This window comes from Macaca nemestrina, chromosome 17, assembly GCF_043159975.1.
Source record: "Macaca nemestrina isolate mMacNem1 chromosome 17, mMacNem.hap1, whole genome shotgun sequence".
Classification (NCBI taxonomy): Eukaryota; Metazoa; Chordata; class Mammalia; order Primates; family Cercopithecidae; genus Macaca; species Macaca nemestrina.
In genome coordinates this window covers 82,095,904-82,111,069 of record NC_092141.1, presented here as the reverse complement: position 1 = coordinate 82,111,069, position 15,166 = coordinate 82,095,904, and the positions used below count along the sequence as shown (strand labels likewise).

At 48.1% G+C, this 15,166-nt stretch overlaps 1 protein-coding gene and 1 pseudogene across 2 annotated transcripts in view; both read left to right on the top strand.

Moving 5' to 3' along the window:
• LOC105469096 (solute carrier family 39 member 11) overlaps window positions 1-15,166 on the top strand; it is a 565,539-nt gene that overhangs the window by 586 nt on the left and 549,787 nt on the right. The gene's annotated exons all lie outside the window — the stretch shown is intronic.
• The window catches only part of LOC105469095 (DNA-directed RNA polymerase III subunit RPC10-like), a 31,334-nt pseudogene that overhangs the window by 563 nt on the left and 15,605 nt on the right, over window positions 1-15,166 (top strand).

The following is a 15,166-nucleotide window of genomic DNA, read 5'->3' as shown; positions in this document are numbered from 1 at the left end:
TTAGTCCCGCCCCCGCCGCCATCTTGGTTGGGGGCGGAAGCGCTTCCGCCCCGCCGGGGGCCATGTTTGCTTCCCGAGGGGGCGGGGCGGGGCGGGGCAGACGAGGGGTGGGGCCGGGCCTGCGCGGGGTTTTCTTAAAGGAAGCTGGAGGGGAGGTGAGGTCGCCAGAGAGGTGAGGTCGCCAGCTTGGCTGCGTTCCTGGGCCTGAGGTCTTCCGTTTCCCTTAGGAGCAGAGCTCCTCTGTGGAGTTAAGGGTCGGGATCGGGCCCCGCGGACTGACGGCTTTGGCGCAGCCGCAGCCGCTGCTCTTCACGCGCCTGGCGCCCGCGAGCAGACTCGGGCGCGCTCGCAGCCGCTCGGTCTCGGATCGTACTCCGCGTGCAGTTTTAGGAAGAGGGACATCCGCGCCCGTCGCTGTTCCCGGGGAAGCGCTATCTCGCCGCCCCTGAAGGGGTTCTGAGCCCTTGTTTGGCGTCTGCTTTTCCTCTGCTGTTGATTCGTGTTGGGGGTTTTCCATTTCGTTTAAAATCGACGTTTAGCCCCTGAAGACGTTTTCCCTGCGAGAGCCTGACCTTGGTGGCCACGGAGGAGGACGGCGGGCTGGGCGCGAAAGGCCGGGACTCCCTGGGGAACGCAGCGCCCGACGGGTTGGCGCTCCTCACGTGGCCCAGGAATAGTAGAATCTGGAGATTGTGGCTTGTTTCTGCTAAGTCCCAGACCCTTCTTATTTATTTATTTATTTATTTATTTATTTTGGAAGATTTCACCTACACCAATGTCGACAAAACGATGAAATGTGCGCAGCGGCCAGGCTGAGGCCCCAGCAACTCCGGGCCTCGCGTGCATCCCTGCTCGTTCCCTCTCCCACCCGCCACCTCCGGACGCACAGAGTTTCAATCTGCAAATAAATGGTGCGTTTATAATATTCGAGTTTACCCCGCAAGAGCCTTGCAGCATAGGGAGTATCATTCTCACTTTGCAGATGGGGAAACGGGGGCCCGGAGAGGCAAAGGGTTTTACTCAGTAAAAGTGCAGTTTTCAAAGCCTGTCCACGAGATTATCTTATTTTCTGGGCACATCCGCCATGCCAGGTAGGTAGGAATCATATTCCTAGTCTATTTATGAAGGAAAAGAAAAACAGAAAAGCTTGTTTGCCTGCCCAAATTACGTAGCTAATAGGTGACCCAGTCAGTATTTGGACCTCGATTTTTAAATTCCTGGCTCGCGCTCTTTTCTACATTTTCACGTAATTTCCCACAGAGCACCCTCTGTTGGCGGGCCTGCAGTTTGCAGTCTCTAATCCCATTCTGCAAGGGACACTCACTGGTATTCGGCTGATGAGCATCCGCAGTGTCTCCTTTCTGTGTTTGGGGAATTCATCGCTGTCTAGCAAGATCTTTTTTCTGGGACTCTTTATAGCTACGGTGCAAGCCTGCGGCCTGGAACTGGCACATCAGGCACAAGTGCCTAGGACTTGGGCGAAGAGTTAGTGATGTTAAGCAGGTGACCGCTGGGTGCGGCGGCTCACGCCTGTAATCCCAGCACTTTGGGAGCCCAAGGCCTGTGGATCCCTTGAGCCCAGGAGTTCAAGACCAGCCTGGGCAACATGGCCAAACCCCGTCTTTTCAAAAAAATACAAAAAAAAAAGGGCCGCGCACCAGGTGGCTCATGCCTGTAATCCCAGCACTTTGGGAGGCCAAGGCAGGCGGATCACTTTAAATCAGGAGTTCGACACCAGCCTGGCCAATATGGTGAAACTCTGTCTCTACTAAAAATACAAAAATTAGCCGGGCGTGGTGGCACACAGCTGTAATCCCAGCTACTCGGGAGGCTGAGGCAGCAGATGAGAGACTGAGGCAGGAGAATCACTTGAATTTGGGAGACAGAGGTTGCAGTAAGCCTAGATCAAGCTACTGCACTCTAGCCTGAGCGACAGAGGGAGACTCTGTCTCAAAAAAAAGAAAAAATTAGCAGGGTGTAGTGGTGTGGGCCTGTAGGCCTGTAGTCCCAGCCACTTGGCAAGAGGATCACTTGAGCCTGTGGAGGTCTGCAGCAGTGAGCCATGATTGGGCCATGCATTCCAGCCTAGGCAACAGAAGGAGACCCTGTCTCACACACACACACACAGAAAATCGCAGGCGATAGGGGCGATTGCATTTTGGTGGTGGCACAGGTATCACCAGCAACATCCACTCCCTAAGGACAGCAAGGGCAGTGAACCCAGGTGCAACTCCCAGCTGCTAATGTTGGTGGTGGTGCTGGGGCAGCCGTGGGCACCCACAATGATGTCCTTGGCAGAATCACCCTGTAGTGTGCTCGGCTGAGTTCTAAATGTTCTGTTTCCCTTCCTGCCTGCCTGCCTGTCCCCTGAGCCTGCCTCCCCATCTTTCCCAGAGATTCTATGAGCTGTCCAATGTTTTACTGATCAATTTTGTTTCTTTGAAAGGTAAAATCGGTTTCCCTGGTTTGCCCTAGCCCTAACTGATATACACTGCACTGAGGTTCCAGCTCCATAGGAGTTCGGTTGAAGCTTTTCCTACAGCAAGGGGAGAAATGTCAACATATCAGGGATAGTGTGGGGGCCCGGGGCTTTGTATGGGATGGCTCTTGTGCTTGTGCACAATACCTGTAGGCTCAGGTAGAGAAAAGACATACTGGCCAGCTTTCAGCTCTGCAGTGTGTGTGTGTGTGTTTTGAGACAGGGTCTCACTGTTGCCCAGGCTGGAGTGCAGGTGCAGGTGCAATCACGGCTTACTGAAGCTTCCACCTCTTGGGCTCAAGCGATCCTCCCACCTCTGCCTCCCTAGTAGCTGGGATTACAGGTGTACATCACCATGACCGGCTAATTTTTTAATTTTTGTGTAAAGACAGGGCCTTACTGTGTTGCCCAGGCTGGTCTCGAATTCCTGGGCTCAAGGGATCCTCCCACCTCAGCCTCCCAAAGCCCTGATGTTACAGGTGTGAGCTACCGCACCCAGTCCAGTGTGTGTTTTGAAATCAGGGTGTTCCCTGCCTTTCCTCTGTATTTCCCTGGCCAAGTTCATCTGACTGGCCTGAAGATGCCACTGTTGTTCCTCTGCCTGTAGAACTGAGCACTGACAGAAGCTGTCACCTGACTGCCTGGTCACTGGAAAAGCTCCTGGTCGTGGAGGAAATGTGTCTTTAACTTTTTCCTCTCCATGGCTCCTTTCCTTGTCCTGTGCCTCCTGGGACAGCACCACCCCCTTCCTCTGGCTTCTGCATGTCAACTGGGACCATCAAAACCACGGATCGGGGGCAAAGAACTCAGCTTCCACAGCCAGACGAGGCACTGTGCTGGGGACAGCAAGACAGAGATGAGAACCTAGAGCCTTTTTTCTCAGGGTATTAAGAGGTGCCTGAGTGAAAGAGGTACCTTTTCGCCTTATTGCTATAGTTTAGTTCTGGTTTAGGGATGAGTACATGTGTGTTGTGTGATGACCTTTAGGGTCAAGCAACCTGCCTGAGATCACACAGGTGCCTGTCTTCAGATCCCCTGGCTCTGGAAGTCCTTGATCTTTCTACATTGTCACATTATTGGCTTCAAAGAAAATTTCAGAATATGAAGAGACAGATGGCTCAAACACTTCTGGGCACCATTCGGTTGGTACCCATACTGCTTCCTGATCTCTGCCTATGGGTGGGTCTCTGCAGTCGGTTTGGGCACCCAAGCTGGAGTGGCTATCCAGTGATTCAGGGGCAGATGACACATGGGGTGGCCATGCCTGGTAGCCAAGCATCTACATGGTGGAGGGCTGTCTTTCAACACAGCGGATATATTCTGACATTTTCGTTTCTGTAGACCCATCGGCACACTTTTTTTTTTTTTTTTTCTTTTTGAGACGGAGTCTCACTCTGTCACCCAGGCTGGAGAACATTGGCATGACCTCAGCTCACTGCAGCCTTCTCATCCCGAGCTTAAGCGATTGTTGTGCCTCATCCTCCCGAGTATCTGGGACTACTGGCGTGCACTACCACATCTGGCTAATTTTTTTGTATTTTTAGTAGTGACAGGGTTTTACCATTTTGGCCAGGCTGGTCTCAAACTCCTGACCTCAGGTGATCTGCCTGCCTCAGCCTCCCAAAGTGTTGGTATTACAGGCGTGAGCCGCAGCGCCCAGTCCCCATTGGTACACTCTTATCTCATTCAGAACATTGAGCAGTCAGATTTCTCCTGCTATTTATTTATTTAAGACTGGAGTACGGTAGCATGATCACAGCTCACTGCAGCCTTGACCTCCTAGGCCCAAGCGGTCCTCCCACCTCAGCCTCTGGAGTAGCTAGGACCATAGGAATGCACTGCTACGTCCAGCTAATTTCTAAATTTTTTGTAGAGATGGGGTCTCACTATGTTGTCCAGGCTGGTCTTGAACTCTTGGCCTCAAGTTATCTTCCTGCCTCAGCCTCCCAAAGTGCTGGGATTACAGGTGTGAGCCACTGTACCCAGCTCTCTTTATTTTTTTATTTTTTCTTTGAGACTGAGTCTGGCTCTGTTGCCCAGGCTGGAGTACAGTGGCCGGATCTCAGCTCACTGCAAGCTCCGCCTCCCGGGTTTACGCCATTCTCCGGCCTCAGCCTCCTGAGTAGCTGGGACTACAGGCGCCCACCACCACGCCCGGCTAGTTTTTTTGTATTTTTAGTAGAGACGGGGTTTCACCGTGTTAGCCAGGATGGTCTCGATCTCCTGACGTAGTGATCCGCCTGCCTCAGCCTCCCAAAGTGCTGGGATTACAGGTGTGAGCCACTGTACCCAGCTCTCTTTATTTTTAAGAGAAATATAGAAAGCAAGCCAGGATAATGTCCAAAGTGGAGAGTTTTAACACTGCAGATTTTGTAGACACCACATGTTCTTTCCTTATGCAATCTGTGATCTAGCATCTGGGAGCATGGGTCCCATAGATCTTGGCTGTCAAATCAAATGATTCAATAAATATTTGCAAAATATGCCAAGCGTATATGTTATGTAATCACAGTGTCTACACAAAGGATGCATTGGAAAAGGCACAAGGGCCTTTCGCCATCAGTTGTCTAATGATTGAAATAATAAAACCAGTAAGACAATTCTCACCCATCTCGTCTCACATCCACCTCAACCCTTCTTCCAATACCTCCTCTTTGATGTAAGGTGGCTGTGTTTTTGGCACGTCCATATAGACTCTGAAGAGTGAACCTGCTAAATCTTGTGCCTGTGGCCTGATGATGTTGGACGAAGGGGCATTCTCTGATAAACCTAGGAGGGAATAGAAGCTGGGGATACCTGGAGAAGAGAGAATAAATGGGAGAGACAAAATTACCTAGGAAAATGAAAACAAGAAATTTAACTAGCTAAGCTAGGAGAAATGGAAAGGGAGAAAGCGAGAAGAAGAAAAAAGGAAAGGAGAGGAAATTGGAAATTGATCACAAATTAACAAACAGGGGAGGAAAGACAGGGAAATTTGATGTAGTAAGGGATATACTGTCAATAAAAGTAACATCTGGGGCAGGGCAGGAGGTTGAATTCCACACTATTGCTCAGTGGGATTCGGACATTTGGTGTTTGCTCTTGGCTGAGATGCCAATGGGATCAAGAGAGCCCTAATGTAGTTGTCTTGACATCTTATCTTTATGGCAGTGTTTATCAGCCTGTGTCTGCTGGAGGTGACATTTGTGGTAGAAGGGGTGGTTATTTGACTTCACTGTTTGCAGATACCTGAGACTGCCTTCAACAAACAGCCAGGCGGGCATGTTTGCAGAAACTCCTACATTTGTTCCTCCAGCCCCTGTGCTCCTGCCTCCTTAGAAACTCCACTTGGGACCAGTGATGGTGGCTCATGCCTGTAATCCCAGCACTTTGGGAGGCCAAAGCCTCCCAAAGGATCTCCTGAGGCCAGGAGTTTGAGACCAGCCTGGCCAACATAGTGAAACCCCGTGTCTATTAAAAAAATACAAAAATTAACCAGGCATGGTGGTGGGCACCTGTAGTCCCAGCTCAGGAGACTGAGGCAGGAGAATTGCTTGAACCCAGGAGGCAGAGGTTGCCGTGAGCCAAGATCGCGCCACTGCACTCCAGCCTAGGTGACAGAGTGAGACTCTTGTCTCCAAAAAAGAAAAGAAACTCCACTTGGATGTCTAAGAGACATCTCAAACTTAACACATCCAGAATAACAACTCTCTTTTTAGTGGCCCTCCTAGGCCCTCACTCCAAGTCATTCCTATCTCAAGAAATGGCACAGCCCAGCTATTCATGGCTCAAACTCGGGAAGTCTTCCATCTCTGTCTCACTCTCCATACCCAGTGGTTTCACAAGCCCTATAGGCTCTTCCTCCAAAACAGAGATGGATGAGCTTTTGCTATAAAGAGCCAGATAGTAAGTGGACTGTGCAGACCCTGTGGTCCTTGTCTTTTTTTATTTTGGGGGTAAAGATGGAGTTTCACCATGTTGGCCAGGCTGGTCTCAAACTCCTGACCTCAAGTGATCCGCCCATCTCAGCCTCCCAAAGTGCTGGGATTACAGGCATGAACCACTGCACCCGGCCAACCTTGCGGTCTCTGTCAACACAATTCAGCAAGGCCATCGTAGCCCCAAAGCAGCAACAGGCAGCACATCAGCAGATGGGTATGGCTGTGTACAGTAAGACTTTATAGGCATCCCACAGTATCCGAGGGGGATTGGATCCAGGACCCCTGCATATCTCCAAATTCATGCATACTCAAGGCCTGCAGTCAACCTGTGAAACCTGTGAGTATGAAAAGTGAACCTTCCATATACACAGGTTTTGCATCCCACAAATTCTCTATTTCCAATCAGTGTTTGGTTGAAAAAAATCAGAAAAAAAGTGGACCCGTGCAGTTTAAACGCCTGTTGTTCAAGGACCAACTGTATTTACTAAAACAGGCAAAGGGCCCATTTTGGCTCTTGGACCGTGGTTTGGTGACCCCTGCTCTTCTTCCATCTCCACTGTCCAGGTTACCAGTTCCTCATTCTTTCTTTCTTTTCTTTCCTTTTTTTTTTTTTTTTTTTGGAGGCGGAGTCTCCCTCTGTTGCCCAGGCTGGAGTGCAGTGGCATGATCTTGGCTCACTGCAACCTCCGCCTCCCGGGTTCAAGTGATTCTCCTGCCTCAGTTTCTCAAGTAGCTGGGATTACAGGCATGCACTACCACACCCAGCTAATTTTTGTATTTTTAGTAGAGACAGGGTTTCACCATGTTGGCCAGGCTGGCCTCGAATTCCTGGCCTCAAGTGATCCGCCTACCTCAGCCTCCCAAAGTGCTGGGATTACAGGCGTGAGCTACCATGCCTGGCCCTTTTTCTTTTTTTCTTTTTCTTTTTTTTTTTTCTTGAGACAGGATCTTGCTCTGTTACCCAGACTGGAGTGCAGTGTTGCAATCACAGCTGCCTGCAGCCTTGACTTTCCAGGCTCAAGCGATCCTCCCACCTAAACCTCCTGAGTAGCTGGGACAACAGGTGTGTGCCACCACCACTGGCTAATTTTTAATTTTTTTTTTCTTTTTCTTTCTTTCTTTCTTTTTTTGAGAGGGGAGTCTCACTTTGTCACCCAGGATGGAGTGCAGTGGCATGATCTCAGCTCACTGCAACCTCTACCTCCAGGCTCAAGCAATCCTCCCACCTCAGCCTTCCGAGTACGTGGGGCCACAAGCATGTGCCACCATGCCTGGCTAATTTTTGTGTTTTGGGTAGAGATGGGGTTTTGCCATATTTCCTAGGCTGGTCTTGAACTCCCGAGCTCAGGTGATCTGCCCTCCTCGGCCTCCCAAAGTGCTGAGATTACAGGCATGAGCCAGTGCATCTGGCCTAATTTTTGAATTTTTTTATAGAGACGGGGTTTCACTATGTTGCCCAGGCTGGTATTGAACTTCTGGCCTCAAATGATCCTTCTGCCTTGGCCTCCCAAACTGCTGGGATTATTGGCGTGAGCCACCATACCCAGCCTCTACTTTTGACCCCTTTTAGTTCATGTTCCTTGCCACAAAGCCCACTTTTAAAAGTGGAAACCAGGTTTTGTGTATCCTTTACTTAAAACCCCCCCGGCTGCCCATCCCTCTTGGCCAGATGCAAACTCCCATCAAAGACCTTCAAGTCCCTGCGTGGCCTGACCCCCTGCTTGACCCCACTCTCCTCCTCCCTCACTCTACTCTGGCTTCCTTGGTTTTCTTGCTGCTTCATAAACAAGCTTTGGCTCCCTCCTTCCTAAAGCCGTTGCTTTTGCTGTTTCTTCTGCAGATCTTCATATGTCTGTCACCTCCTCCAAGAAGCCTGCCTGAACCACCCATCTAAATTAAAAGCTGGTGTTTATCAACAGCTCAATACATGTCAGCCACTGTTATCACTCTTATGAAACTTGAATGTGAACTGTTTTGATCCTGTGTCCTTTTTTTTTCTCTTGAGATAGGGTCTTGCTCTGTTGCCCAGGCTGGACTGTAGTGGTGCCATCACAGCTCACTCTAGCCTCGACCCCTTGGGCTCGAGTGATTTTCCCACCTTAGCCTGCTGAGTAGCTGGGACCACAAGTGCGTGCCATCATGCCTGGCTATTTTTTTGGAGAGACTGGGTCTTGCTATGTTGCCTAGCTGGTTTCAAACTCTTGGGCTCAAGCAGCCTTCCCGCCTCAACTTCCTAAAGTGCTGGGATTACAGGAATGAGTCACCATGCCTGCTTCAGATCCTGTTGTTATCTCCACTTCACTGAGGAGGAAACTGGGGCCAAGGGAGGGGTTATGTAATTTGCCCCAAATCATTGAGGAAGTAGCAGAGTTGAGATATAAACCAGCTGTGTGACTCTTGAACCCAGGCCTTTAACCCCCACTCTTTGCCACTTATGCATTTTCTTTTACTTTTTTGTTTTGAGAGGGCATTTCACGCTTGTCGCCTAGGCTAGAGTGCAGCGGTGCTGCCTAGACTAGAGTACAGTGGCACCGTATCGGCTCACTGCAACCTCCGCCTCCTGGGTTCAAGTGATTCTTCCACCTCAGCCTCCCAAGTAGCTGGGATTACAGGCATGCGCCACCACACCCAGCTAATTTTTGTTATTTTTAGTAGAGACAGGTTTTGTTTTTTTTTTTTTTTTTTTTTTTTTGAGACGGAGTCTTGCTCTGTCGCCCAGGCTGGAGTGCAGTGGCACTATCTCGGCTCACTGCAAGCTCCGCCTCCCGGGTTTACGCCATTCTCCTGCCTCAGCCTCCCGAGTAGCTGGGACTACAGGCGCCCGCCACCTCGCCCGGCTAATTTTTTTGTATTTTTAGTAGAGACGGGGTTTCATTGTGTTAGCCAGGATGGTCTCGATCTCCTGACCTCGTGATCCGCCCGTCTCGGCCTCCCAAAGTGCTGGGATTACAGGCTTGAGCCACCGTGCCTGGCCCCAGTAGAGACAGGTTTAACCATGTTGGCCAGGCTGGTCTCGAACCCCTGACCTCAGGTGATCCGCCCACCTCGTTCTCCCAAAGTGTTGGAATTACAGGCGTGAGCCACTCACTGTGCCTGGCCTGCTTATGCATTTTCATTATAGCATTTGATGCGGTATTGAAATTACATCATCTATTTACGTGTGTTTGTCGAGTGTCTCTTTCACAACAAGGAGCAGAGACCTGGTCTGTCTTTTATTTATTTATTTATTTAGAGACAAGGTCTTGCTATGTTTCCCAGGTTGATCTCGAACTCCTGGCTCAAGGGATCCTCCCAACAGCCTCACAAGTAGGTGGGACTACAGGCGTGCACCATTGTACCTGTCTTCTGCTCTATCTTTTGTCTTTCTTACTAAATTCTCAGCTTCTAAAACAATCTCTGGCACACAGTAGACACTCAATATTCATTGAGTGCCTGAATAAAAATTTAGCTTTGTAATAAGGTAACTTCCTGATATGCTAAAAAAAAAAAAAAAAAAACCTGTAAATATTCCAACTATGCATTACCCTACAATTCTTAAATGAGAGAAAGAAAATGACCAGATTGATTTAGTCTAGTTTCAGAAATGCTGAATTCATTCATATTTATATTTATGACTATCAGCAGCCCTTCCCCTCCCCCTCAAACAATGCGAAGTCTGGACTTTTGAATGTTCCTTATGGCGTTAGAGAAGGCTTCTGTCCCTTTTAAGCCTTTTTATTCCCTTAGTCCCGTGCCCAGTCTCCAGGCACCTCATCCGTCTCTTGGTGGTTCTTTTGCGCCTGCCCCCACCTCTGTATGTAGCTCCTTCATTCCATTCATTTCAGTTAAACCCTTGCGAGTGTGCCATCTGTCTCCAGCTGGACCCTGGAGCCGTGCAGATGGTGATAAACCCAGGATTCGCTGCACGCTCCTCTCTCTCTGGTGAGCCAAGCCCCGGGCCAACCGTGGTCCCACACTGGAGGGAGGAGGAAAAGGGCTCAGCGGTTTGTAACATACCACGAACTGCTGAGTTTCCAGAATGCTTTGGCAAGATGAAGCTCTGTTTAGGGAGGTGGAAGTTTATTCCTGGTCCCGTGTGGTAGAGACCATTTAATTCAGGTTAAGAGAGGAGTAAAGTCCTCTAGCCAGAAAGGCACACTCCTGGTGCAGCGTGTACCACCTTATCAGGTAGCCAGCTAATTGCATTTACTTTTCTGCACTCCGATTTGCTTTCATCTTGCGTCACATGGCTGATTTTGTTAGCGCTGGTCGAGCTTTCTACCGATGGCAGGATTAGAAGCCGTGGTTTAATATTAGCAATTTTGGAAAATGATCAGCTGTTTAACAACCAAAACATTTCTGGTCTTCTTTTGCTCTGATTAAAGGTGAGGGGACGCTAATATGTACTGGGTACCTCTCTATGTCTGATAATGTGACAAATTGTCTTCAATATTTTCTTTCTCTGATCTTAACAGAATTCCTTGAGGTACTTGGCGTTATCCCTGTTTTGCAAATGAGGAAGACTGGTCTCTGGAAGGTCAGGCACTTGCTCAAGCTCACACTTTCTGTAGGTGGTCATGCCATGTGGAGAAGTGGTTAAGAGTGCAGCTTCTGGGAAAGTGACTCAAGCGTGCCATACCTCAGTTTGCTCATCTGTATAATGGGAATAAAAGTAGCACCTACTTCATTCAGAGAGCTCTTATGGGAATTGAATGAGATGATGCATATTAAGTGCTTAGAACAGGGCTTGGTACATAGTGATCATAGCTACAAATCAGCTAATTTTTTTCTGATTTTAGTATCTAATTTAAGCAACTGGAAATTCATTATGTTTTGGATTTGAGTGAAAGAAAGATGAGAAGATGGTAACAAGTTGGTTTTGGGGGCCTAATTTCTAAACTCTTGGCATTTCTCTATAGTCAGCTTTGCTGTCACTGAGACCTGGTGTGTCTTTATGGCATTTTTAGGGCACCCCTTTGTCATCTGCTTGACGATGACTTAAGCAGACATTCTGTTTAAACTAGGCTACAAAATCTGGAAGAAATCAGATGGGGCCATTAAAAATTAGTCTCTGTGGCTGGGTGTGGTGGCTCACACCTGTAATCCTAGCACTTTGAGAAGCTGAGGCGGGTGGATCACCTAGGTCAAGATTGAGTTCGAGACCAGCCTGGCCAACATGGCAAAACCCCGTCTCTACTAAAAATACAAAAAATCATCCGGGCTTGGTAGCAGGTGCCTGTAATCCCAGCTACTTGGGAGGCTGAGGCAGGAGAATCACTTGAACCCAGGAGACGAAGGTTGCAGTGAACCGAGATCATGCCACTGCACTCCAGCCTGGGCAACAGAGCAAGACACCGTCTTTAAAAAAACAAAAAAACAAAAAACCAGTCTGTGGACAAAATGGGATTCACCAGTAGTTGCCAATTTTCAAGGTTTTTCTTTTGTTTTTTTCTTTTGCTCTCAAATGATTGCAAAGACCTTGGTAACATCTAGAAAAGACTGTATAGGCTTTTCGTTGGGCTTAGAGTTTTTTTTGTTTTGTTTGTTTGTTTGGTGAGATGGAGTCTCGCTCTGTCGCCCAGGCTGGAGTGCAGTGGCGCCATCTCGGCTCACTGCAAGTTCCGCCTCCCGGGTTCACGCCATTCTCCTGCCTCAGCCTCCCGAGTACTTGGGACTACAGGTGCTGCCACCTTGCCCAGCTAGTTTTTTTCTATTTTTAGTAGAGATGGGGTTTCACCATGTTAGCCAGGATGGTCTCAATCTCCTGACCTTGTGATCCGCCTGCCTCGGCCTCTCAAAGTGCTGGGATTACAGGCGTGAGCCACCACACCCGGCGGGCTTAGAGTTTTAAAACAAATTGTTAAATTTTAAAGCCTATTTCTAGTTCAGGGCTTTAGGAAGCTTGGAAAGTGTAGGTTATGTCACTTAGGACTCTGGTCGTCTTTCATGAGCATGTGGGATGTTTTTCAGAGGCAGGTGGGGACAGGGGTGAGTTCACGTAGCTGGCCTAATGAACAAACTTCGATCTGAGTCTCTTTCATTGAGAATGTGATTTTGTGTGAAGATAGCTATAAAATGGTACACTTGTAAATTTTTTAAAAAGTAAGTCACTAAAAAGAAACATTTGCCGCTTGTTTTGTAGGATTAGGATTATACAATCACTTTTAACAGCAAATACGGAGGTAAATTCATCTGACAGAGAAACACACCCAGTCACAAAGTCTCATTAGAAAGCAAAAACAGTTTTAACTATTTTATTGAAATACTGGACATGCAGAGATGACATATTAGTAAGAATAATCACATTCAAAATACCATAATAATAATAATAATAATAATAAGCACAGCGACTCATGCCTGTAATCCCAGCACTTTGGGAGGCTGAGGTGGACAGATCACTTGACGTTAGGAATTCGAGACCAGCCTGGCCAACATGGCGAAAACCCATCTCTACTAAAAATATAAAAATTAGCCAGGCATGGTGGCACGTGCCTGTAATCCCAGCTACTGGGGAGGCTGAGGCAGGAGAATTGCTTGAACCCGGGAGGTGGAGGTTGCAGTGAGCCGAGATCGTACCATTGCACTCTAGTCTGGATGACAGAGCGAGAGTCTGTCTCGAAAAATAAATAATAATAATAATAAAAATTCTAGCTGTGGACCGTGTGCGCACCTATTCTTGACATGTTAAAACCATCAATCACATCACATAATTGAAACTGTTTTTGCAGTCAGAGCTGTTGAAGGCTTTTCCTGGATGTCCCGAGCTTCCTTGTCTCCATTTAGTCTTCAAAGACTGGGGTGATCTCAGTTTGTCAGCACCACCCAAAAGGACAGAGCGGGGGTGAGGGGTGTGTGGGAGCCGTGTGGAAAGAGTGTTCAGTTTCCTTTGATCATGATTGATATACTGTTTATAAAGATCTGCTGTTGTTTATGGGTGAGTGACAGCCAGAGAGTGATGGACAGATTAGCTATGAAATCAGGAGTAGGAAGGATTCAGGAACAATGCGCTGTTCAGATTATACTAGCTTTTAACGAGTTCTAAACATCAGCTCCCCGTACTCCACGCCCTGCTCTTTATTGATGAGCTGGCTCTCAGGATGTTGGACTCTCCAGTGGAGACTTTCCTGGGTCTTTCTCCTTGAATTGTCTGTTGCTACTTTTTATTGGCAATCAGAGTGTGCGTATGGGACCTCAGTGAGCTGGCTAAGCTGGCTGGTTGACCCCTCCAAGTTAATGGGAACCCTGTCTTAGCTGGCTGTTCCAACTAGGAGCCGTTTTCTCCTGCTCAACTACATAATAAATTGCTTCTGTCAAAGGGCAGGCAAGACCAAAAGGAAGGAGAGATGGAGATAAAGAATGAGACCCGGCTCTGCTCCATCCACCCTGGGATGAAATGCCTTTGTTGACTCCTTCGAAATTGCTTCCCAACAGCATTTTATGAAAATGAAGTGTCCCTTTCGAGTTGTTTAAAGGAGATAATGTGGGATTCTCAAATGCCTCTTTAAAAAGGGATTTTAAGGCCGAGGCAGGTGGATCACTTGAGGTCAGGAGTTCAAGACCAGCCTGACCAACATGGTGAAACCCCGTCTCTACTAAAATACAAAAATTAGCTGGGTGTGGTGGCACATTCCTGTAATCCCAGCTACTGGGGAGGCTGAGACACGAAAATTGCATGAACCCAGGAGGCAGAGGCTGCAGTGAGCCGAGATCACGCCCCTGTACTCCAGCCTGGGCAACAGAGGGAGATTCCGTCTCAAAAAAAAAAAAAAAAAAAAATTACTTTATTGACCCTGGAGGCAGGAAGGAAGCCCTCAAAATCCCAAACTATCTGAATACCCATTTCCATGTGTGCCCAGCATCCCAGAACCATATTGCTGGTAGCCAACCAGATTTTGCGTCGGCTCAGCTGGACTAGAAAGGTTACATTTAAAACCAAGAAGCAATAGGTTTCCTGGGCTGCAAAGACAGACCTTCGAGGAGGCCACATGGTATGGCTGAAGTTGCATGTTCTGCTACCTTTGAGCTTGCAAACCCTTGGAGATAGATGGTCACATGAAGGTGCAGAGAAGAAAAGTGGAACAGCTGTGGTCTGTCATCTCCCGAGCCCAACCACCTGGGAATTTGGAAGAGCTATTTAGGACAGGATTTTCATCTGCCAAAAAGTGCTTAAGCTGAAGGCAAACAAAGTAAGTCTTCCTTCCACCCAAGCCTTTGCTCTGTGAGTGTCTGGCAGGCTGGGCTGACAGCACAGCTGAGACTAGGCTAGCTTTAATTAATCTTGAGAATGAACCCTGGAGATCAGACGTTGCTCAAAGAAAGATATAACAACACTCTCCATCACACACTGGCTGATACTTAAGCAAACAATATGAGCCAAGGTAGATATCCCAAGCCATGGAAATAAACAAGCAGGACCATGGACAAGGGGAGGGTTTCTTTTCTGTTTAAGAGACTCTTTTGCAGAGGTACGCTCACGGGCAAGGAAGAGAGCAGTCATTCATTTTCTCAGTGGCAGAGTATCACAGCTTCCCCTTAGGGTTCAGCCTTGGATTTGTTTAAGAAGCATGGTCGGGAGGGCCAGGGGGAAGAAATGTCTGTTAAGATGCTGTCATTGATGAGACTCAATTTAAGAATTATTTTCAGTGATTTTTCTGTGAAGAAATTACATCTTTTTTTAATGCAAAAACGTTGCTGTTAGCAGTACAAGTGCTTTATGCTGATGGACTGGTGGGGGTGATTTGTAGGAAACCATCACACCCTCTTGCCAATTCTTTGTTGTTGTTGTTGT